The sequence below is a fragment of the Saimiri boliviensis genome, chromosome 14 (genome assembly GCF_048565385.1).
Source record: "Saimiri boliviensis isolate mSaiBol1 chromosome 14, mSaiBol1.pri, whole genome shotgun sequence".
Taxonomy (NCBI): domain Eukaryota; kingdom Metazoa; phylum Chordata; class Mammalia; order Primates; family Cebidae; genus Saimiri; species Saimiri boliviensis.
The window spans coordinates 28174628-28198563 of NC_133462.1; the positions used below are offsets into that span (position 1 = coordinate 28174628).

At 48.2% G+C, this 23936-nt stretch overlaps 1 protein-coding gene and 1 pseudogene across 15 annotated transcripts in view; one reads left to right on the top strand and one right to left on the bottom strand.

Moving 5' to 3' along the window:
• Positions 1–23936, bottom strand: part of GATAD2A (GATA zinc finger domain containing 2A) — a 125653-nt gene that overhangs the window by 52540 nt on the left and 49177 nt on the right. For 8 of the 15 annotated variants that reach the window (XM_010330176.3, XM_010330175.3, XM_039465433.2 and 5 more), the window contains exon 2: positions 19087–19174. The exons of the other annotated variants lie outside the window; for them this stretch is intronic. The gene's annotated coding sequence lies outside the window, so the exon portion shown is untranslated. The remainder of the gene's footprint in view (positions 1–19086; positions 19175–23936) is intronic. 15 annotated transcript variants of the gene reach the window in all.
• Positions 15618–15717, top strand: LOC120362865 (U6 spliceosomal RNA; annotated as a pseudogene).

Consider the following 23936-nt stretch of genomic DNA (forward strand, 5'->3'; position numbering starts at 1 on the left):
CATGTTGCCCAGGCTGGTCTCCAACTCCTGAGCTCAGGTGATCCAGCCACCTCAGCCTCCCAAAGTGCTGGGATTATAGGCGTGAGCCACTGCACCTAGCGTTCTGATGTAAAAGTTTAAAAAAAAATGCCAGTGGTGGTGGTGAACACCTCCAGCTATGCAGGAGGCTGAAGTGGAAGGACTGCTTGAGTCCAGGAGGCCAAGACGGCAATGAGCTGTGATTGTGCCACTGTACTCCAGCCTGGGTAATGGAGCAAGACCTTGTATGTGGTGGGGACGGTGGACAGATTCAAATGTGTAAATACAATCCAAAGCAAGGACTCAAGGTTAACTCTTGACAAATCAGAAGGAAATTTAAGTTTCAAAAAGTACTATGTGGCCAGGCGCGGTGGCTCACACCTGTAATCCCAGCACTTTGGGAAGCTGATGTGGGCAGATCACCTAAGGTCGGGAGTTTGAGACCAGCCTTACCAACATGGAGAAACCCCATCTCTACTAAAAATACAAAAATATTAGCCAGGCATGGTGGCACATGCCTGTAATCCCAGGTACTCGAGAGGCTAAGGTAGGAGAATTGCTTGAACCAGAAGGCAGAAGTTGCGGTGAGCTGAGATCATGCCGTTGTACTCCAGCCTGGGCAACAAGAGAAAAACTCCCATCTCAAAAAAAAAAAAAAAAAAAAAAAAGTGCTATGTGCAGACAAGACAGCTTGCTACAAGTCAATTTTATACTGTCCTAAAAGCCCACACTTAGAACACTCAAGATAAATAGGTCCCTGTTAGAAGGAAATCATGTGCTATAAACTCAATTGCTGCAGTGGATAAAACTTTAACCCAGTTACAGAAACAAGTACTCCCTAAGCACAGATGCCTGAGAATCACACCAAAGCCCTAAGGAAAAGCACAGGGCTGAGAAGAACCCGAGGGGCACAAGCCCAGCCTGGGGGCTTAGGAGAGGCCTCACTGAGGAGAGGAGGTTTCACCCACAGTGCAAGCACAAGGTGTGAACCAAACACACCATTGAGGCTCACTGCTGTAGGAATAGGGGCTCCAGGGATGCCCTGTGGCAGTAAGTCCCAGGGCATGGGCTCCTCAGGTGACCAGGACTGCCTGTCACCTTTGAGGACTGAGGGAGAGTGAGGTCGTCTGTGCCAGGGAAACCCTGAGGATGCATTACCACATCACCTCTCCCAGCCAGTGCTCTGCCCTACACATGACTGTCCCATGCCAGGGCAGGATCTAGACAGGCAGGTAACCTATACCATGTCCTGTTCCACAGAATGAATCAAGGTCCCAAAACAAAGTTACTGTGGGTGGCTAGGTGGCTAAAGGTCTGCATGTGGTACATTTTGCCTGTGGCTTCAGCTCCACAGGCCAACCCTATCCCAGGGGTTCAGCAAAACACCAGGACCTGCCCTGCCCACGGCCACCCACTGCCATGGTCCTTCAATTCTGCACGTCACTTCACCCCTGAGCCTGGTGGCGATCTACGTCCCATTCAGCTCACACTGGGGCTCGCTGGACTTGGGGGCTGACATGGATTCTCTAAGCCTCTGCCTGGTTAAAAGAGTATGTTCAACAGGTAGACAACCACTTTACAAAAACAGGGGATGAAACTAACACATTCTTCTGTCCTATTGAAAGTGCCAACTCACTCTTACAAAGGCTTCCCACAAGATGGGCAGTCTGCCCATCAGCCTCTGACAGCCACAGCAAGGCCTTCAGTGCCTGAGCAAGGAATCCTTGGACCCACCTGGCTGTGGGCTCCAGGAAAGCCAAGGTCAGCAAGAAGACTGGGAAGGGAACGAGGAACACACAGCACCCATGAAGTAAGAGCATCTGACCCTGTAGGAAAGACAGCAGACAACAGACAAAGGAAGCAGTGGGTCAGCAGACAGATACCTCCCTGCCCTGCAAAGCACACTAGTCACACACAGAGCAATCTTGCACAACACACACCTGTATACTCACACTAATATGCACACACAAACACAGTTTTCGTCCCCTCCTCCCACTACTGAGTCTTGCTCAATTATCTCAGAAAACATCTTTCTGGCCAGGAGCAATGGCTCACACCTAATCCCAGCACTTTGGAAGGACAAGAAGGGAGGCCTACTTGAGTCCAGGGGTTCAAGGCTGCAATGATCGCACCATTGGACTGCAGTTTGGATGACAGAGAGCAAGACCCTGTCTCTAAAAGAAGAAAAAGTCTTTCTTCTGCATTTAATTCAAGCAAACGAACAGTTCTGAAGAGCAATCGGCATCCATACAGCTACTGATCTACTGTCTCAATTAAACCACAAAGTACGGGTTTCAGACACAAGGGCCAGAATCACCAAGCTGCAGAGCAAGTGAAGGAGCCCAGAGCCCTGCTGAGTCTCACGTGCATTCCCACCAGCCTACTTCACTTCAACCCACGCTACTTCCTTGGCTCCGCAATTTCTCACAGCTGGAGCAGCATAACATCCTCAAATCAATGGCACTGCAACCTTGCTTGCTGGTTCTACTTCATGCCGAAATATGGTAACATCGGCTTCTGAGAAGGCACAAGAAACCTGTTGACTGCTGCGCATCTGGATGATGCGTGAACTCAGAAGGAAACTTCTGCAGCACGAGGAGCCTGATCAGTACCTGGGACGCCCCTCCTAATTCACAGCCCACCGGGCCCCGTGGGACAGGAACCAATGATGGACTCCTCAACTTGGCCACGCCTGATGACAAAGATTCACCCTGTACCAGACACTGACCTCCCTGAGCACCTCCTCGGTGGAGGGCAGCCAGAGGAGCAGCTCGGGTCCCAACCATCACTGGAGCACAGACCCAGTGGGGCTGGAAGATGTGTGTGCAAATCACTATTTTGTTTCAAAGCAACACTGGAAAAGGTGTCCAGTATGCTAGTCTAAAGGAAGAGAAGAAGAATGCTGAAATGCTTCATTTGAGCTGGGCCCCAGGGGTAGAATCTGGATTTGTAGAGATGGAAGAGAGAGGAAATGGTAGTAGAAATGGTGATGTGACAGAAATATACAGCACTGTGACAATCAGTCTCCAAGAAAAGTAAATAAAGAAAGTAAATAAAGCCAAAAGTGATTCAAACTCTTTTGGTTCTATTTATTTATTTTTGGTTTTGTGTTCTTTTTTATGTATATACCCAGAGAAGGTAGAAGAAAGAGATTCAAACTTGTTATTTTTTATTTTTTTTTGGAGACAAGAGTCTCATTCTGTCACCACGCTGGAGTGCAGTGGCGCAATCTCGGCTCACTGCAATCTCCACTTCCTGGGTTCAAGCCAGTCCCCTGCCTCAACTTCATGCGTAGCTGGGACTATAGGCGTGAACCACCATGCTCAGCATTTTTTTGTTTTGTTTTGTTTTGTTTTTTAGTAGAGACAGGGTTTCACCATGTTGGGCAGGATAGTCTTCATCTCCTGACCTCATGATCCGCCCACCTCGGACTCCCAAAGTGCTGGAATTACAGGCGTGAGCCATTGCACCCAGCTGAGAGACAAACTTTTAGTATCTTTTTTCCTTTCTTTTTTTATTTTTTAGTTTTTGAGACAGAGTCTTACTCTGTCGCCCAGGCTGGAGTGCAGTGGCTTGATCTTGGCTCACTGCAACCTCCGCCTCCCAGGTTCAAGCAATTCTCAGCCTCAGCCTCTCGAGTAGTTGGGATTACAGGTGTGTGGCACCACACCCGGCTAATTTTTGTATTTTCAGTAGAGATGGGGTTTCACCATGTTGGCCGGGCTGGTCCTGACTTTGTGATCCACCCACCTCAGCCTCCCAAAGTGCTGGGATTACAGGCATGAACTACCACACCCAGCTAAGTGTTTTTTTTTTTCTTTTCAATGCAATGACTGAGGTTGCTTAGTGAAAGAAAGCATCCCAGTACAGAAGCCACACTCGTATTCAGCTGAACACGATGAAGACAAAGCCCCTGCCATAACCCCCAGCACCTTGTGGTGGAGGGATCCTGACTACCCCTTAGCCTGTGAGAGTGAAGAGGCCTGAAATCTTCAACAAGGTCGTTAAAGACAGAGGAGGGGACAGCTGTCAAAAGGCAGGACACACTCCAAAAACACATAAGCACAGGTGCAATTCAAGTAAGTACCTCCCCCTTGGCCAACCAAATACATAAATTTGAGCACTGGCATGCCCTGGAGCTGGGTGGGTAATAGCCCCCATAGGTGTTCCCTACCCAGCACTTCCTGGAAGACAGCTATTTACAAGTGCCATGCTCAGCTCTGGCAGAGGGAGAGGGACATCTACTGCCTCCTCCTAACAGGGCACCTGTGACAACCCAGGTGTGCCCAGAGCTACACTGCTGAATGGCAGGGTCCCTTCCCAGAGCTTCATCTGAAATGCTAATGACCCAGGACTATAAGCTGGTTCCCATCATTCCCATCACCAAACAGTAGGCGGAGTCTGAGGCAGCAACCAGGACATCCATCCCATCATCTCTAGTCCTCGGGGTCTAGAACTACCCAGAGATGCAGGTAATTAAGTATTAAAGGGGCCAGGTACAGTGACTCATGCCTGTAATCCCAGCCCTTTAGGAGGCCAAGGCAAGAGGATCCCTGAGGCCAGGAGCTCAACACCAGCCTGGGCGACACAGCAAGACCTGTCTCCAAAAAACAAAACAAAACAAAACAAAACAAAACAAAAAAACAAACTTTTAACATAATAAGATAAATAAATACATGAAGGAAGGAAGTAAAAAGAAAAGGTATCCTCTGGCTTTCCCATTTACAAATAAATACACACTTACAATCTCATGTGTTTCAGGTAGAGGACTCATAAATGATGCCTCCGAAATAATTTTTTTAATTAATAAATTAAGTTTTTTAGACAGGGTCTCACTATTTTGCTCAGGATGGAGTGCAGTGGCGTGACTACAGCTCACTGTAGCTTTGATCTCCTGCACCCAAGTGATTCTCCCCGCTCAGCCTTCCGAGTACCTGGGATCACAGGTGGACACCACCATACCTGGCTAATTTCTGTATTTTTTTGTAGAGTTTCAACCATGTTGCCCAAGCTGGATTTTTTTTTTTTTTTTTTTTTTTTTGGATGGAGTTTCGCTCTTGTTGCCCAGGCTAGAGTGCAATGGCACGATCTTGGCTCACCACAACCTCCGCCCCCCACCCCCCCCACCAGCTCAAGCGATTCTCCTGCCTCAGCCTCCCAAGTAGCATGCGCCACCACACCCAGCTAATTTTGTATTTTTAGTAGAGATGGGTTTTCTCCATGTTGGTCAGGCTGGTCCCGAACTCCCAACCTCAGGTGATCTGCCCACTTCAGCCTCCTAAAGTGCTGGGATTACAGGTGTGAGCTGCCAAGCCCAGTAGATTTATTTTTTTTGGTAATACATTTAACAAAGTAAACCTGTAGAGAGCAGAACATCACAGAAACATGCCCAAGTATATTACATATACTCAAGTAACCATCAACATTTTAAAATAAAACCTTCCAGGCCTGGTGGCACATATGCATGTAGTCCCAGCTACTAGGGAGGCCAAAGCATGAGCCCAGGAGTTTGAAACCAGCCTGGACAATGGAGCAAAACCCTGTTTCTAAAAATAAATAACATCTAGATGGTCTGCAAATTCCTAAAGGTAACTCACACTAAGCCTGCACAGTGGAGAGCAGCTCTGGTATCCTCTCACTCCAGCATCCTGTGTAGAGCAAAGCTGTTTTGGGCACAGGTTGTCTCTAGAAAATAGATCACTGCTTCCAATAACCAATAGCCCTCCCACAGTGTGCCCCACAGCTCTGACTAGCCATGGAAATTGTGCAGGGCAAGCCTAGGACAGACAGGTCCCCAAATCCCATCCCCCCCTCCCTGGTGTCATCTGGGGAAAAAAAACTGGAGAAGCGTAGTTCCTAACCAGGGAAGATGGTGTAGGGATTATGCCATCTTCCAGAGACACAGATGATTACATGAAAACTCCCCAAACCAGAGAACGGCCGTGTCCACACACAGGCCACAAAAAAGCCCCACAAGGATCACAACTAGCTGCTGCTGTATATGGGCCCTGTGTCTCAGCTTGAGGGCCCTTCCACATAACGTGAGATAAAAGCCTGTCCTCACCCCCAAGTTGTACCAGACCAATAGGAAAAAGCACACCTAAACTGATCACAGGTTTATGGGGAGAAAGACAGGTAGCAAATAAGCGTCTTTAAAACTACCTATAGGCAGAGAGCGGTGGCTCACACTTGTAATTCCAGCACTTTGCAAGGCTGAGGCCGGCAGATCGTTCGAGGTCAGGACTTCAAGACCAGCCTGGCAACATGGTGAAACCCCATCTCTACAAAAAAATTTTAAAAATTACTCAGCATGGTGGCAGGCACCTGTAATCCCAGCTACCCAGGAAGCTGAGGCAGGAGAATTCCTTGAACCCGGCAGGCAGAGATTGCAGTGAGTCGGGATAGTGCCACTCTACTCCAGCGTGGGAGACAGTGAGAAACTCCGTCTCAAAAACAAAAGAAAACAAAACAAAACTACCAATAACTCCCTGAGCTCGCACTGGAGATCAGGACTTGGTTTCTGTGTGTGACATCTCAGAACTGCTCAGTGCCCAACACTGCCCCCATCTGAGGCTGTGCTTGAAGTGGCCCCACACCTGAGCCACCGTTGGCCAGGGCCTGTGCCCAAGCCCAACCCTGCAGCCCCAGAGAGAGAAACAGATGCTGCCCAAGGAACGCATGACACAGAAACAAAGATGCCGCCTGTAAAGGGGAATCTGAGCAGTCTTAAACCTCCACAGGTAAGCAGGGAGGTAAGCAGGGACCAGAGTCCCAGCTGTAGGACGTCACTCTGAGGGCTGGCCATGCTCCCCTCCTATGAGAAGGGCCTTAGCTCTCTGTCCCCTCCCAAATGCCTCCTGGGCCGCAAGCCTACGCGGCCTACGAAGGGTTACGCCTGCCATTTCCATGCCATCTGCTACGTGCCCATCGGGCGTCACATCACAAAATGGAAGGCTTTAACCCTTCCAGGGCTGCAGTCTCTCAGGGCTGGGCCGGGCTGAGCCAGCCCGAGCTGCAGCCCTGATCACCAGCTCCATTAAGGCCTGAGATTGGAAATGGCAAGGGAGGTCTGGCACAGAAAATTCCAAGGGCCAGAAAAGCCTTCTCAGTTCCTGGAAGGAAATGTCGAGTGGAAAGTGAGGGAACCAAAGATTCATCTCTTGCCATTTTCATCAGGGCACCCAGCAACGTGGTGACGCTGCGGGCTGGAGGCCCTGCCCAGGCGCCCTTCCTCAAGCTCCTCCCTGCAAGCATCCTGCAGCATCACAGAGCCAAAGGGAGGATCACAGCCAGCGGGGAAACCTACTTCTACGACGAAACAAACTTTCTGCTCTCAAGGCAGCCCCAGCCCGTGGGTCTACCCACAAACCATCCTTGCAGCACTTTCCTGCACAGCTGTAAGGGCTGGGACAGAAATCCCTCTTCTACCATCTACCTTGCAAATGGAACTCTTCCCCTCAGGAGTGGGAGGGGGCTGGGTACAGACACCTATACCAACCTCTGGGCAACAGCTGAGCTGAGCTATGCCATGAAGTGTACACATGGTAGGGGAGTGGGGTCTGTATCAGTGCTTCTTTGGTAAAACATGCTTCTTTTTTTTTTTTTTTTTTTTTTTTTTTTTGAGACGGAGTTTCGCTCTTGTTACCCAGGCTGGAGTGCAATGGCGCGATCTCGGCTCACCGCAACCTCCGTCTCCTGGGTTCAGGCAATTCTCCTGCTTCAGCCTCCTAAGTAGCTGGGATTACAGGCACACGCCACCATGCCCAGCTAATTTTTTGCACCTTTAGTAGAGACGGAGTTTCACCATGTTGACCAGGATGGTCTCGATCTCTCGACCTCGTGATCCACCCGCCTCGGCCTCCCAAAGTGCTGGGATTACAGGCGTGAGCCACCGCGCCCGGCAAAACATGCTTCTTAATAACATAGAAGCAAAGCCCTGGCCAGAAGATCCTGCTAGCCTCTCTGACCATATCCACCTCTGTGCCCAATCCCCCAATCCAACCCGACCCCCTGACCCCCGTCCTGTTCTCTCAGCTGGAGCCACAGTGACATCCTGGCTCACTCCCGCCTCAGGGCCTTTGCACCTCCACTCCCCCAGGTCTCAGCTGAGAATGCAAAGCAAAAAATGCCTTCCCTCCACACATGCCCCTGCAGGGGTCTCTATCCCCTTTCCTGCCTCATCACCACTTGACATGCCATTTACTCACCTCTCTGTGGGCTTCCACCCCCAGGATACCAGGGGACACCTATTTGCCTAGCACTACCATCCAAGGGCCCATGCAGGAACAATGCTTTACACGGAAAAGGCACTAGATACACATTTGTTAAACAGATGTGAAATAGTACTTTCAGAACCCCCAACTACCACTGCCCCTCAACCTCCTTCCTGGTTAAATAAGCCAAAATGTCTTCATGTCGACAGATAATGATTAAAACCACACAGTGGCTAACGCCTATAATCCCAACACTTTGGGAGGCTGAGCCGGGAGGATCCTTGAGGCCAAGAGTTTGAGACCAGCCTAAGCAACATAGTGAGACTGTCTCTAGAAAAAAATAAAAACAAAGCAAAATCTTTGCCTCATCCCATATATGAAAATTAACTCAAAATGGATGAAAGATTCAAACATCGAAAGCTAAATCTATAAAACCCCTAGCAGAAAACACAGGAAAAAAACGTCATGACTGTGTTTGGCAAAGAGTCTTTTACTTATGACGAGGGTCTAGTGTCCAGAACATATGAAGGATCCTTACAACTCAGCAACGAAAAGACAAGCAACACAATTAAAAAACAGGCAAAGGACTGGAACAGACATTTCTCCAAAAGAGGCAAATCGCCAACAAGCATGTGAAACAGACTCTGTCTCAGTGTCACTAGTCATAAGGGAAATGCAAATCAAAACCGCCACGAGAAACTGCTTTCCACCAGCTAGGATAGCTACAATCAAAAATGCCCATCAGTATTGGTGAGGATGTGGAGAAATTAGGACCCTCATATATTGTGGGGTGGAAAGTAAAATAGCAGAGTGTTGTGGAAAATGGTCCAGCAGTTCCACAAAAAGTTAAACGCACAGTTCCCACATGAGCCTGGGCAGAGTTCCCACATGACCCACGGCGTCACCATGCTGCTGTGTGTCCAGCAAGTCCACTTCTAGGTATACCCAAAAGAGCGGAATACAGGTATTCAAACAAAAACGTGCAGGTCAATGTTAAAAGCGACTTTATCCACAATAGCCAAAAAGTAGAAACAACCCAAATGTCCATCAATGGATGAATGGATAAACAAAATGTGGTCCCTCTAGACAATGGAATATTATTTGGCCATAAAAAGGAATGAAGCTCTGATATAATCTGACTGAACTTTAAAAACATCATGCTAAGTGAAAAAAGTCCGACAAAAAGGTCACATATTTATTATATGAGATGCCAGAAGAGGCAAACCCTGAGACAGAAAGTAGAATCAGTGGCTGCTGGGAGGGTGGAGAGCAGAGTTAAGGAAAAGGGGGTGACTGCTAATGGGGACAGGGTTTCTTTTGAGGAGTGATGAAAATGTTCTAGAATTACAGGTGATGGTTGCACAATACTATGAATGGGTTAAACGCAACTAAACGACATACTTTAAAATGTTAAACCTGGTGAATTTTCTATCATATGAACTGTACATGTTTTGTTAAAGAGGCAAGACAAGAAAACAAAAACAAAAATACTAATTCTATTAGCCATGAACCCCCTGGAGCCATTATAATACTAACAGGCAAAAGCAGGTTTGCTCTGACCCCAACAGCACAGAACTGGGTCCTCCAGTCAACAAGTTCCTTTTGTATAGCAAGACCCCAAACAACCACGCAGCCACTGGCCATCAGGGCAGGCAGCCTCTATGTCACCACCAACCATGCATCCCACAAAAGAACTGCGGGAGGCCACAGCAAGCCCGCCGTAGACACGGGGATTCAGAACCATCTCCCAGTGAAAGATCTGATGCCTGGGAGTATGAGAACGTGGGACACATACGGGAAAATTCACCAAGGAGGAGCCAAGGCAGAAACAGGAGGTGGACTCAGAGGGCCAGAATCACAATGGCCACTACCGGCAGAGCCCCTCCTCGGCCCCACACTACTTAAAATCCAAATAAAACTGCCATACTGGCTTTTTTTTAATGATTATTTTTTAAGAGATGACATCTTGCTCTGTTGTCTAGGCTGGAGTGCAGTGCCATGATCATGGCTCACTGCAGCCTCGACTTCCACAGCTCAAGCAATTTTCTCACCTCAACTTCCTAAGTAGCTGGGACTAAAGGTACACAACCACCACGCCTGGTTAATTTTTTTTTTTTTTTTTGTAGAAATAAGGTCTCACCATGCGGCCCGGGGTGGTCTCAAACTCCTGGGCTCAAGAGATTCACCTGCCTCGGCCTCTGAAAGTGTCAGGACCAACAGCCTTGACACACGGTGGTTTTACACTAACACACAATTGGGTAAGCGCCACAGGCCTCAACGTCACAAGGTGTTTTACCCACTTATTAGTCCAAACACCTGCGTAAGTTTCTACTCAGGGATCAGGGACACCCTTGGGGTGCTCCTACTGGGAGCAGCCTCAGCAGCCCCAAGAACACTGGAGTAGGGGCACAGCAGACACAGCAGCCCTGAGAGAGGCAGGGTTGAGGTCCCTCACACACTGTTCGCTGGATCCCTAGATCACAACTCTAAGCACTACTGTTCACAACACAAAGTCATGTGGAAGTCCAGCTAACCACCTACTTTATCCACTTGAGATGGGCTACAACTGCTGTGGATGGACAATACCAGTGGGGAGGGGAGAACGGTTTTCATCAGTCAGGGTACTGGAGTGGTGGTCAGATGTGCCCTGGGTACTGAGCGGGGAGGGAACAGGAAGGAGGCCCAGAAGTTCATGGTGCAGAAGCTGCCCTCAGTTGTTGGGCCAAAGCCAGAAAGCCTGATTCACCCCCAAGGGCCTCAGGTTCCTCCCCAGTAAAATGGGAACAGCACCCACTTTATTGTGAACACTTCCTGAGAGCTCCAGAAGGGTAACTTCGAGTGCTGTTATGACAGAAAATAAGAGTGTGGAAGAGGCTGTCTGGTGGGCTGACAGGCCACAGTTCCCTTACAGCAATTCCAGTCTCTGCTCAAGGTTTTCTGCTTGAATTTAAACTACTCCCACGTGGCCTCCACCTCAGCTTTTATAAACAGCCATTTCTCCTGTTCTAGATGATCCAGTCACGACACTCCCTGAGAGAGGACCTGGGCCAAACCCAATTTTCCCTTTTCATTAAGGAAAATTTCAAATCCACCCATAGAAGTAGAGAATGGCGTGCTTAACTGCAGGTCCTTGTCACTCAAGTCCATGGCCATCAGGGGACCACCTTTGTGTCTTCCACACACTGCTACTTTCTCCTACTCTCCCCCATTAGCTTCCAGGAAGCAAATCCTATGCAACATGCACTTGTGCTGAAAGGTTCAGTATCTCTCTTTTTTTTTGAGATGGAGTTTCGCTCTTGTTACCCAGGCTGGAGTGCAATGGCGCGATCTCAGCTCACCGCAACCTCCGCCTCCTGAGTTCAGGCAATTCTCCTGCCTCAGCCTCCTGAGTAGCTGGGATTACAGGCACGCGCCACCATGCCCAGCTAATTTTTTGTATTTTTAGTAGAGACGGGGTTTCACCACGTTGACCAGGATGGTCTCGATCTGTTGACCTCGTGATCCACCCACCTCGGCCTCCCAAAGTGCTGGGATTACAGGCTTGAGCCACCGCGCCCAGCTTAGGTTCAGTATCTCTACATGACAAGCATGACCACAACACCGTGATCTCACCTTTGACAATTTCACAATCATCCCTCCACCACCTTTGTTGGAGTCACACCTGGTTGAAATCCGTAGGTCCCCTTACTGACGATCATATGCTCAAGAAGTTAGGATGCTTGTCCTGTTTCCCACTGTTGGTTTTGCGAATAGTGTCCCTGTGGCATAAGTCCACATGCCCCCAATTTCTCATAAACTAGACCTTGAGGTGTGATGAGCATGCATTCCTACAGAAGCACAGGACACCCTCCTTGGGGCCTAGCAGCCAGGGAAAGTCACTGCCTGGACCTCATAGTCTGGACCTCCCCCACCTCAGTTCACTAGGTGCCTGCAATAAACTTTAAGTTTTGTCATTTCATAATAATTTGCTAAAATATATCAACAGCTGTGCTGCCCATTAGCCACCTGTGGCTATTTAAATAGACAAAATTAAACTCGGCTTCCTCAGTCATGCTATGTCAAGTGCCACGCAGGGCAGCAGGTGGAGCATCCCTGTCATCCTAGGAAGTTCTGTGGGCCAGTGCTGCCCTGCAAGGGAACCTTGCCTTCACCCATGGTTTCCTTCCTAGAGCGTGAAGCCCACAGAAAAGATGCAGGAAACATGCCTGCTGCTTTCCCTCTATCCATTTTCAAAACGAGCTGGCTCCCTAACACCTACCAAAGGGGATTGTTGAATTTCTTTCTTGTCCTTTAAGCACCAAAAGAAACCGCGGGGGGTTTTTGCTTGTGTTCAGCTGGGGACCCCGCGACATTGCCCAAGCTGGACTCAAACTCCTGAGCTCAAGCGATCTTATGGCCTCGGGCTCTGGAACAGCTAGGATGGCAGGTAAGCATAACCACAACCAGCTTAAACCCTTGAGTTTTTTGGGGTTTTTTTCTTCTTTTTTTGAGATAGGGTCTTAATCCGTCACCCAGACTGGAGTGCACTGGGGCGATCTTGGCTCACTGCAACCTCTGCCTCCCAGGTTCAAGCAATTCTCCTGCCTCAGCCTCCCAAGTAGGTGGGATTACAGGCACAAATCACTATTGCCCAGCTAACTTTTATATTTTTAGTAGATACGGGGTTTCTCCACATTGGCCAGGCTGGTCATGAACTCCTGACCTCAAATGATCCACTTGTCTCACCCTCCCAAAGTGCTGGGATTACAGGTGTGAGCCGCCTTGCCTGGCCAGCCCCTTGGATTTTTAACACATCTAACTCAGGGGTTCCTTGTTCTTGTTCACTCTCACTTGTCTCATCCGTGCCAGTGGGGCCCCGTGGGTCCTTCTGATACAACCCAAGTAGTGCCTTATACAATTACCATGTTTCCAGTGCAGAATCAGAATTAAGCTTTTTACTTAAAATACTTCAGGTCTTGGCCAGGTGCACTGGCTCACGCCTGCAATCCTAGCACTTTGGGAGGCTGAGGTGGGAGGATCACTTGAGCTCAGGAGTTCAAGACCAGTCTGGACAACATGGTGAAACCCCGTATCTACAACACAAATTTAAAATTAGCTAGGCATGATAGTGTACCTATAGTCTCAGCTACTTGGGAGGCTGAGGTAGACAGACTGCTGGGGGCTACAGTGAGCTATGATCATGCTACTGCACTCCAGCCTAGGTAGCAGAGCAAGACCCTGCCTCAAAAAAAAACCAAAAGGACAAACAACAAAAAAATATCTAGTGCTTTGGGTTTTATATTTACATTTTTCTTTTGTACAGAAAATTCTGGTTCTTAATGACATTAATTACTTATCTGTTTTCTCTTACAATATACAACAGGAATAATACTAATATTGTTACCCTGAAACCAAAACAAGGATACCAAAAAAAGTTTAAGATTTTAAGAAATTTATTTGCTCTTATTGCGTATCTCACTGAAACAGTTACAGTCAAACTACTATGTTTTACATTTATCAGAAGTCCTGAGAGGTTAAGTCATCAGTGTGCCTCACAATTGAAATGCATCTAGATTCACTCATTTTTATCTTTGGTTTTTAGGGATTGTTTCCCCCTCCACTGGCTCCACTTGGCTTTTGTTTTAGAATTGTAATGCACGTACATGATGCCACGAAGAAGGAACACGTGAAGAAGTCTCCCAGTGCCCTCTTCCATCCCTTCTCTCAGAGTCAGCCATGCAGTTCCTTTATGGTTTATAAAAATAAAAGGAACAAATCCCCCAACTTTCCTTAGGTAAGTGACAGCACACTCCGTCTCTTCTTCATTTACATTGTTCTTTTTTCTGCTTGTCATCTCACCTTAGAAATCCTGTCACCACAAATGAAATCACTACTGACTCCTCCCTTCACTCAGGAGCTCAGGCACCACCCTATAGGAAGATCCACCACCAGGAGTCGCCCAGCCCAACTACTGACACATCTAAGTCATTCCCAGCTTTGTTTCTGAGTGTTATAATGAACACAGTCCTTGTCACAATCCTTCCTTATTTCTAACCATGTTTGGGATACATTTCCAGAAGTGGATCTGAAAGTCTCAACTTTGTCATCCATGCTGGAGTGCAGAGAAGTAATCTTGGCTCACTACAACCTCTGCCTCCCGGGTTCAAGCAATTCTCCTGCCTCAGCCTCCCAAGTAACTGGGATTATAAGTGTGCACCACCACACCCAGCTAATCTTGTATTTTTAGTAGAGACGGGGTTTCACCATGTTGCCCAGGCTGGTCTTGAACTCCTAACCACAAATGATCCACCCACCTCAGCCTCCCAAAGTGTTGGGATTACAGGTGTGAGCCACTAAACTTGGCCACCTGTCCTTTTGCTAGATGTTGCAAATACCCTTGAGAGGAGCTGTGAATCCCAAAAGCAACTACCACCGCACTATCCGATTCCACCACTAGAACAGTGTCTACTCCAGGTACTTGCCAACCGAAAAGTCAGAAATGTCTTGGTGGCACTCCAACGTGCAGGATTCTTGTATTGTAAAGACTGAGCATCATCCGCACCTTGGCCCATGTGCATTACCTGTCCTGTGATGCGATCTGGTTTTCTATAGTCACGCCCATTTTTGATCCTTAACACCCAGCACTAGGCACTGTGTGGCTGCTGAACAAAAAGGACCTGACAGGCCAAATTCAAGGGCAGACACCAAGTCCATGAGCAGGCAGGACTGACCCCTGGGCCCACAGGAACAAATGTGCACACAAGTGGGCGCGGTGTATAGACCTTGTGCCTCAGGCACTGGAGAGAGCTGCTGGGCACATCGTGGGCCAGCCCTCCTCCAGCCCTGCTCCCTCCACTGTGCCCATGTGGCCCTGGGTGGCAGGAATGGGGACACCCTAGCAGATCACAGTCCATAGTTTCAACTGAAAGCAAGTGTGGGCTAGTGCTGAGTGAGACACACCCAAGAGTGGGTGAAACCTGCATTTTGTGGAGAAAACTAAAATCAGTCAACTCTGATTGACTGATCGCTGGGCTGTCTTACACACCCACAACGAAGAGTACATACAAGCTGACACATTTTCTAAGTCCTGAAGAAGTAATCACTCAAGGCTGGCTTCTGCCTGTGTGACCACTAAGCACCACATGCCATGACTGTTTAGACTGTCCTTTTCCATCAAGTCCCTTCATGCACGGGCTTAAGGAAACCCTGGGATGGCCCCTGGAAATTCCCTTCTGAACTCCCAAACTGACTGCTTGAATGCTATGACGAGGTCTTCCCTAATGGCTGGTGATAGAGAAGAGAAATGTTTTCTCCATTCATTTATTCACTGAACAAGTACCTACTGCTCAGACCATGTGCTTCTGAGTTAAGAAAGGGCCAGGCAGGTGCTCACCTTGGCAGCACATATACTACCAAAAAAACAGTAATAATAATTGGAATGATACAGAGATTAGGATGGCCCCTGCACAAGGATGACATCCAAATTAGTGAAGGGTTCCATTAAAAGAAAAAAAAAGGGTCAGGTGGAGGGGCAGGTATCCAGCCTAGGGCCTGGGAGAAATCAAAGCCAGCCCTGCTGCCACCAGACAATGCCCTGGGTTATAGGACAAAAGGCAGTCATTCGCTTCCCTGGGCTGGCTGTCAGTGCTTTCCCCTCAATAAAAAGGAGGTGAGCTCAAGCTGGGTATGGTGGCACGCACCTGGTAATCCCAGCTACTTAGGAGGATGACATGGGAGGTTCACTTGAGCCCAGGATGTTGAGGCTGCAGAGAGCCAAGAATACACTTCTGCACCCAGGATGTTGAGGCTGCAGAGAGGCAAGAACACACTTCTGCACTCCAGCCTGGGTTGCAGAGCAAGACCCTGTTTCCAAAGAGGTGGTGAGCGGCCAGACGTGGTGGTTCATGCCAGTAATCCCAGCACTTTGGGAGGCTGAGGCGGGTGGATCACGACAACAGGAGTTTGAGACCATCCTGGCTAACATGGTGAAACCCCCATCTCTACTAAAAACACAAAAAATTAGCCGGGCGTGGTGGCACACGCCTATAATCCCAGTTATTTAGGAGGCTGAGGCAGGAGAACTGCTTGAACCCAGGAGGCAGAGATTGCAGTAAGCCAAGATGTTGCCACTGCACTTCAGCCTGGGTGACAAAGCAAGATTCTGTCTCCAAAAAAACAAAAAACAAAAACGGGGTGAGCAAACATGATGAAAGCTGTGTGGCTTTGTGACACTGAGTCCCTAGTCCTCCTGCCTCTGTTAATGCCTGACATCCCCAAATGGTAGTTATAGCACAATGGCACCAGCACGAGGTAACAGGCTCTGACAAGTCTCATCTCTTGGTAGAAAACTGGCAGACTTTGCCGGGCGCGGTGGCTCAAGCCTGTAATCCCAGCACTTTGGGAGGCAGAGGCGGGTGGATCACTAGGTCAAGAGATCGAGACCATCCTGGTCAACATGGTGAAACCCCGTCTCTACTAAAAATACAAAAAAATTAGCTGGGCATGGTGGCACGTGCCTGTAATCCCAGCTACTCAGGAGGCTGAGGCACGAGAATTGGCTGAACCCAGGAGGTGGAGGTTGCGGTGAGCCGAGATCGCGCCATTGCACTCCAGCCTGGGTAACAAGAGCGAAACTCCGTCTCAAAAAAAAAAAAAAAAAAAAAAAAAAAAAGAAAAGAAAAGAAAACTGGCAGACTTTGAGTCCGACCTTATCTCCAAAGAGTTTTGGGAGCCCTGTGTAAGTGTGGGGGAACATAAGATAGAATAGGCGCCATGGGTAACAGTCTGGTAATTCCTAAAAGTTTAACAGAGAGTTACCATATGATCCAGTAATTGTACCTCAGGTATATACTAAGAAGAACGCAACACAGGTATTCAAACAAAAGCTTGTACACGAATGTTAAAAGCAGCACTATTCGCAGTAACTAAAAAAGCAGAAACGACCCAAATGTCCATCAATGAATGAATGAACAAAATGTGGTCCCTCCATATAATGGAATATCATTCAGCCACAAAAAGGGAAGCACTGACTCATGCTTACAATGTAGATGAAATTCGAAAACACACTGAATAATGGAAGGCAGATGCAAAAGGCCACTTACAATAAATGCCCATAACAGGTAAATCAACAGAGACAGTAAGTAGATGAGGGGTCATCAGAAGAAAAGGGAAGGGGAAATGAGGAGTGACTGCTAATGAGTATGCAGTTTCTTTTTGGAGTAATGAAAATGTTCTGGAATTAAACAGAGGTGGCAGTTGTAGAACACTTGAATATACATATTTTAAAAAACTGAATTGCACACTTTAAATGAGTGAATTGTACGGTAAGCAAATACACCCCCAAAACCTTTTTTTGGCAGGGCATAGTGACTCATGCCTGTATGCCCAATACTTTGGGAGGCCAAAGCGCAAGGATCACTTGAGGCCAGGAGTTCGAGATCAGCTTGGGGAACCCAGCAAACTCCGTCTCTACAAAAAAATACAAAAATTATCTGGGTGTGGCTGCACGTGTCTGTATTCCCAGCTACTCAGGAGCCTGAGTCGGGGAGGATCGCTTGAGCCCAGGAGTTCGAGGCTACAGTGAGCCAAGATCCCACCACTGCACTCCAGCCTGGGTGACACAGTGAGACCCTGTCTCAAAAATAAAAATGGAAGCACCAGGAAAGTTTTGTTTGGCGAACATTCTGGAAATGTTTTCCTGAACAACAGACTCACGTGACTATGCCCATATTTTCTTGCCACATGAAAATAAAAGCTGAAACCTCACAAAACTGACCCCAACACTTGTTATGTACCATGGTCAGCAGAGCGCCCACATCTCACACTGTGTGGCTGGCAAGATTCTGTTAGATGGGGCATGAACCTCTAGGCAAGTCACCTGCTAACTCTGGCCCATGTGTGTCCCGGTCTATAAAAGGGAACAGCTGACCCAGGAGCTGTCTCCAAGTTCTAAAACATCTCCCAGTCCTGCATTCTCCAGGTACGGTAGCCCAGGGCCAAAATGTCGCTGACCAGGCTTGATGTGTGTAACAGAGAAAATCCGAGGTATTCAGCAATGCCCTGGTAGGTTCAGACAGCTCTTGACAGTCTTCGCATAAGAGCTCCACGCAGCAGGGGCAGCTCAGCTTTGCCATGAGGTACAGGGCAAGGTAAGGACAACCAGCTCTAAGAACCAGTGCAGGGCCCCATGCTTTCCGGTGATTAAGTAAAAAAAAAATCTAACAAGCCGGGCGCGGTGGCTCAAGCCTGTAATCCCAGCACTTTGGGAGGCCGAGGCGGGTGGATCACAAGGTCAAGAGATCGAGACCATTCTGGTCAACATGGTGAAACCCCGTCTCTACTAAAAATACAAAAAATTAGCTGGGCATGGTGGCGCGTGCCTGTAATCCCAGCTACTCAGGAGGCTGAGGCAGGAGAATTGCCGGAACCCAGGAGGCGGAGGTTGTGGTGAGCCGAGATCGCGCCATTGCACTCCAGCCTGGCAAGAGCGAAACTCCATCTCCAAAAAAAAAAAAAAAAAAAAATCTAACAGTGTCTATCAGTGTTGCAAAATCATGGGAATGACCAGAGGGCAAAGGCCACCGACCAGAATTACCCTCTGCCCCTGACCCTCAGAGAGGACAGGCTCATCCCATTTAGACCTAGGGTTTTCAAATGAATGACCAATTAGAATGGTTTCTTTTTCCCGGAGACTTGAGGGGAAGGGCCAGGCAGCCCCTTAGAGATGGCACAGTGTGCGATTCAAGGGGGCCTGCATCCCTCCATCTTCTGAGGAGGTGGCTGAAGCAGCATTCAGTTTAAAGTGTCCAAGAAGCTACTGAGGCCTGCTGAATGTGTGCAGCCTTCACTCCACAGAAACTAGACCCCAGGCACTCACCTGGCTTCGGGGTATGGGGTGCTGGTCCTACCAGTTGGCCATGGCCACAGCGACGTCAATGGCTACTTGAGACAATGTGCTGACCAACCTAAAGCGAAGGACAGAGAAAGAAACACTGTTTCCAAGGAAGGTTTCTGGAACATACTGGCATTTCTAAAATGTCCCTAACCCCTGGAATTACATGGCAAAATGATTTCCAGAGTTCTGCCTCAGCTACTTTCCACAACAAGGTCAGAAGAAACGCCTCAGAGTTCAAGGTCAGTTCAAGATAAACTTTCCGCAACAAGGTCAGAAGAAACAACCTTCTACTGATCTCCGAGGTATGACACAATACAGTGCCAACCAAACACCACCAACATCGCAGGCATTGTCCTCACCAACACAGCTGGTGACTTAAAAAGCAGCCACACGATGAAACACAATTACTTTCATCTTTCATTTACTAAATGCAGATAAACAGTTCAAGGTTTTTTGTTTTGTTTTGTTTTGAAACAGTTTCACACGTTGCCCAGAGTAGATTGCCATGGTGCGATCTCAGCTCACTGCAACCTCCAAATCGCAGGTTCAAGTAATTCTCCTGCCTCAGTCTCCCAAGTAGCTGGGACTACAAGCATGGGCCGCCATGCCCAGCTAGTTTTTTGTATTTTAGTAGAGATGGGTTTTCATCATGTTGGCCAGGATGATGCCGATCTCCTGACCTTGTGATCCACCCATGTGGGCCTCCCAACGTGCTGGGATTACATGTGGGAGCCACTGGGCCCAGTCTTTTTTTTTTTTGAGATGGAGTTTCACTCTTGTGGCCCAGGCTGGAGTGCAATGGCACGATCTCTGCTCACCACAACCTCTACCTCCCGGGTTCAAACAATTCTTCTGCCTCAGCCTCCCGGGTAGCTGGGATTATAGGCATGCGCCACCATGTCCAGCTAACTTTGTATTTTTAGTAGAGACAGGGTTTCTCCGCGTTGGTCAGGCTGGTCTCAAACTCCCCGTCCTCAGGTGATCCGCCTGCCTTGGTCTCCCAAAGTGCTGGGATTACAGGTGTGAACCACTGCACCTGGCCAGGTTTTTTGTTTTGTTTTGTTTCCAAGACAGTATCACTCTTATGCCCAGGCTGGAGTGAAATGGCATGATTTCAGCTCACTGCTACCTCCGCACCCCGGGTTCAAGTGATTCTCCTGCCTCAGCCTCCTAAGTAGCTGGTATTATAGGCGCCCGCCACCACACTTGGCTAATTTTTGTATTTTTAGTAGAAACAGGGTTTTGTCATGGTGGCCAAGCTGGTCTCAAACTCCTGACCTCAGGCGATGCACTCACCTCGGCCTCCTAAAGTGTTTGGATTACAGGCATGAGCCACTGCGCCCGCCCCAAGGGTTTTATTATACTAGTAATGACATTAAAAACAGAAAAAGGTCAGGCACGGTGGCTCATGCTTATAGTCCCAACACTTTGGGAGTCCAAGGCAGGAGAACTGCTTGAGCCAAGGAGTTTGAGAGTAGCCCAGGCAACATGGCAAAACTCTGTCTCTACAAAAAATACAAAAATTAGCCGGTTGTTGTGGCGTGTGCCTGTGGTCCCAGCTACTTGGAAGGCTGAGGTAGGAGAATTATCACCTGAGCCCAGGAGGTTGAGGCTGCAGTGAGCCAAGATCCCACCACTGTACCCCAGCCTGGGCGAGAGTGAGACCATGTCTCAGAAAAACAAACAACCCAGAAACAGTAACACCTAGTAGGTACTTAGGAGTATGTTCCAGGTACTGTGCTCACACAGCATCTCTGTGAATCCCCAAGGCAACCATAGAGGCAGGTTCCTGGATCATGCCCTTTTACAGATAAGGGATCTGATATGCCTGATAATCAGGAACTTGCCCAGGGTCAAATAGCACATAGACAGCACCCAGGGCTCACCCAGGTTTCATTCTCCACATGTAACCTCCTCACCATCATGCTGTCTGTCACAGACCCCAAAGAAACCAGCCACCATTACTGGTGGAGCCAATGCTAGCTTGATCTTCAGGAGCATGAGGGCATGATATGCATTGGAATGGGCAGACTTCACCTCTCATATTGAGAGGGTTTCACTTGTAACACCAAAGGTCATGGTCAACCCCATGGAGCTTATGTCCAGAGGAAGGGGCTGCCTACTTTACAGACAGGAAAACTAAGGCTCAACAATGTTCAGTAACTTCTCTTCCAAAGTCATAAACAGAGTGCCTCTGGACTTCCACTTCCGGTTTGTGATGTAAGACGTCCAGGGCTGTGGGCCAGAGGCTGAAGCTTAGGAACCAGCCAAATCCCAGACTCCCAGGCAGTTCTGTCAGTTGTAGCTTGCCAAACAGCGTCAACATCACCTCTGTTGTCATTCTTTGCACCCACATGACTACCAGGAGCTTGCTCTGATATGAAACCTTTATTTTTAAACTGGGTTCACAGCAATTCACAGCTGATGGATGGTGAGAAACACTTCCACAGAACTTGCAAAAATAAGGACAGGGGCCAACACCAGTGAACTCTATAGAAAGACCTCTGAGCACCTCCTGAATGAGGTACAGGGCTAGCTTCTTGCAAAGAACCCTTTCCACTGCTCTTTTTAGCCCCACTCAGGCTGGGAAACCCAATGGGCAGCAGCACTAGTGCTAATTCTTTTGTATCTGCTAACCCGAGGCCTCTCTGCCCCGGAGGTGGGAAGCCTCAGAAGCAGGTCCCCGGTGCTGCTCTGTTGCAGGATTAAGGTCGATATATAAAAATCAGCGCCGCTGCTCTGTTGCAAGATTAAGGTCGATATATAAAAATCAGCACCGGGCGCAGTGGCTCACACCTGTAATCCCAGCACTTTGGGAGGCCGAGGCGGGTGGATCACGAGGTCAAGAGATCGAGACCATCCTGGTCAACATGGTGAAACCCCGTCTCTACTAAAATACAAAAAATTAGCTGGGCATGGTGGCGCGTGCCTGTAATCCCAGCTACTCAGGAGGCTGAGGCAGGAGAATTGCCTGAACCCGGGAGGCGGAGGTTGCGGTGAGCCGAGATCGCGCCATTGCACTCCAGCCTGGGTAACAAGAGCGAAACTCTGTCTCCCAAAAAAAAAAAAAAAAACAGCTATGTTTCTACATACGGGCACCAATCAATCAGAACTCAGAACCTGAAAAAGTCTCTACCTTAGCACAAAAAAGATTAAATACTTAAGGACAAAGAAAGTACAATGAAACAACAATAAGAAAAATGAAAGAAGGCAGGGCATGGTGGCTCACGCCTATAATTCCAGCACTTTGGGAGGCCAAGGTTGGGGGATCACTTGAGCTCAGGAGTTTGAGACCAGCATCGGCAACATGGCAAAACCCCACCTCTACAAAAAATTTTTAAAAATAGCTGGGAGGGGTGGCATGCACCTGTGGTCCCAGCTACTTTGGAGGCTGAGGTGGGAGGATCGCTTAAGCCCAGGAGGCTGCAGTGAGCCATGATTGTGCCACTGCATTCCAGCCTGGGCAACAGAGCAAGACCTTGTCTCCAAAAAAAGGGGGGGAGGGGTATGGGGAAGTACTAGCTGCCGTAATAAATGTGAACAATTTTATTTTACTGTTATACTTTTCATCAATTTCTGTTGTATGCTATATACACTCTAAGGATATACATTTAAAACATGTTTCTAAAGTTGCTGTTGCATGAATGAATCATGAGAGCCTCACTTTTGTAAAACACTGTTTTGTCTCAAGAAAACTTAAGTACATGAAGAGATGTGTCTTGTTTATGGGTCAGAAGGTATCAATTTCTCCCAAACTGATCTACAGATTCAACGCAATCTCAATCAAAAATTCCCAGCAGATGGTTTGAAGAAATGACAACCTGACTCCAAAATCTACATGGAAGGGCAATGGACCTAAAATAATGAAAACAACATGGAAAAACAGGCCCAAATTTGGAGGATTTACCCAACTGATTTCAAGACTTAACATAAAGCTACACCAAGACAGTGTGATATGGACACAAAGACGCAGATTGACAGACAGAATAGATGCACACATGTGGATCGCGGATACTCAACAAAAATCTAAGTACCCTTCTCTGCGTGAACACAAGATGCACAAGATGACTTCTTCCTAGGGGCAGGTAACCCCACACATGTGGAGGAAGGTAAAAATCACAACAAACACAGTACATCCGGGTTACCTACAATGCAACTGGCAAGAAGTCTTAAGATAACCTCAGACTTCCACACTCTACCACTGCTTTCTGAGCCGGCTAGTGGCAAATCCATTCTTCCAGTTGCTGGGATTAAAATTTGGAGTTGTCCCCTTGGGCAGACTACCCACCACCACCACCATCCAGTCCATCAGGAAAGCCTGTTGGTTCTGCCATTACATATATCTAAAGCCGAACCACTCCTCACACTTCCACTGGCCACACTGTCCTCCAAACTGTACTCTCTGCTTTCACTCCTGGGCTCAAAGTTCACTCAGAGTGAAGCCTGTCCTCTCCTAAACCCCAGAGGCCCACACAATGCCTGCAGACCCACGAACCCCATCACATCAGCCTGCTCACTCTGTTCCACCCATACGGGCCTCCTGGCCTTGCCTCCAACACACCAGGACCCTCCCCACTCTGAGGTCTTTTTATGTTTTAAACAAAATCCCAGTTATGTCATTTCAACAAACAATTAATTATTCAATCTGCATCCCAAACTGAAAACGACCTTTAAAAAATAACCACTGTCTGGGCTGGGCGCGGTGGTTCACGCCTGTAATCCCAGCACTTTGGGAGGCCAAGGCGGGTGGATCACAAGGTCAAGAGATCGAGACCATCCTGGTCAACATGGTGTAACCCCGTCTCTACTAAAAATACAAAAAACTAGCTGGA